The sequence below is a fragment of the Rana temporaria genome, chromosome 4 (genome assembly GCF_905171775.1).
Source record: "Rana temporaria chromosome 4, aRanTem1.1, whole genome shotgun sequence".
NCBI classification, from domain to species: domain Eukaryota; kingdom Metazoa; phylum Chordata; class Amphibia; order Anura; family Ranidae; genus Rana; species Rana temporaria.
The window spans coordinates 158750056-158751659 of record NC_053492.1 but is presented as its reverse complement, the minus strand read 5'-3'; the positions used below and the strand labels follow the sequence as shown (position 1 = coordinate 158751659).

The following is a 1604-nucleotide window of genomic DNA, read 5'->3' as shown; positions in this document are numbered from 1 at the left end:
TTTCAGCTGAAGTTATTTGTGGGTTTTTCCTTGCATCCCAAACTATTTTCCTGGCAGTTGTGGCTAAAATGTAAGTTGGTCTACCTGACTGTGGTTTGGTTTCAACAGAACCCCTCATTTTCCACTTCTTGATTAGAGTTTGAACACTGCTGATTGGCATTTTCAATTGCTTGCTTATCTTTTTATATCCCTTTCCTGTTGTATACAATTCAATCACCTTTTCCCGCAGAACCTTTGACAATTCTTTTGCTTTCCCCATGACTCAGAATCCAGAAACGTCAGTGCAGCACTGGATGAAAGATGCAAGGGTCTGTCAAGAGTCAAGAAATTCATTGACCTTTTATACACACACACTAATTACAAGCAAACAGATCACAGGTGAGGATTGTTACCTTTAATAGCCATTCAAACCCCTTTGTGTCAACTTATGTGCATGTTATCAGGCCAAAATCACCAGGGTATGTAAATTTGATCAGGGTCATTCGGGTAGTTCCTGTTGTCATTATGTATTAAAAAAGAGTAAACACAGTTGATTGATAATAAATGGCCTCAGCCAAACACTAACCATGAGTGAAAGAAATAATTTTGTGTTATTATTCATATTCTCTGAAAATGGCCAAGAAATCATAAACTCTGCCAAGGTATGTAAACTTATATATATAATCATTATATCTGTATAATGTATGCAGATATAAATGTGTAGCCACTCTGTTGTAAACAGAAGTGTCTCTAACTTTAGCTCTGCATGGCTGCAGTTAGCCAATGCCAATTTATAGTCTGCATCTTGTTTAGCTTCCCTTGTTAAAAAATCCTTTACAATTGCTTTAATCTATGTATTCCAAGCAATAGTGTGATTCTATCAATGAGAGCAAACACAGACAGAGCCCTGACCTAGAACAACAAAATATTTAAGTGTCAACTGCTGGCCTGACTTCAGCTTTCTTTTTTCTGTAAAAATGACCTGTATCTGTAAATGAATTTTTTTTTACAACATGTGCTATTTCTACAACCAGTGCAACCACTTGTTTCTCCATTACAACCTCACTTCAGGTGACCCACACAATACTATGACAGGTAGAGGCAGATCTGTACATTGTTTTTAAAATAAGGGCACTGCCAATTCTAATTTGTTTTAAAGGTATGGGCTGCTGGGTAATACTTACCTGGCAGGGGAGACACCATGACCATGAAGGTGGTTCTCCCCTGGTTCGCTTCTCGGCCTTTTGGCTAAGATCAAGTGTAGTATCTGTTCTTATCAGTTGTCAGAGGAGCGCTGAAGCACCTCCTACATGGGGAGGGTGGATGGAATACAATGACGTCATTGCACCTGAAAGGATGGTTTCAGCAGGGACTACGCTGTGCTGCCCGACAGATACTGAGGGCCGGCCTATGGTTGTGTCTGAGCCATCTGGAAGGGTGCTCCTGGTGAGGATGGGTGGCTGCACTTGGTCTGGTCTTTTTGCTGAGTTCTAGTCTGGCCTTCTGGCTGGCTGGTGTAAGTGCTATCTCTGTCAGCGATCCGGTAGGAGGAGCTGGTAATGCCCTGGGATAAGATGGGGTAGGACCATGCAAATCCGCTGGGTTGACGGGGGGTCTGGAAGGGC

The 1604-nt window shown here is 41.8% G+C and overlaps 1 pseudogene; it reads left to right on the top strand.

The window, feature by feature from the left end:
* The first annotated feature begins 1207 nt into the window (after positions 1 to 1207).
* LOC120938670 lies at positions 1208 to 1322 on the top strand (annotated as a pseudogene).
* Positions 1323 to 1604: the final 282 nt, after the last annotated feature.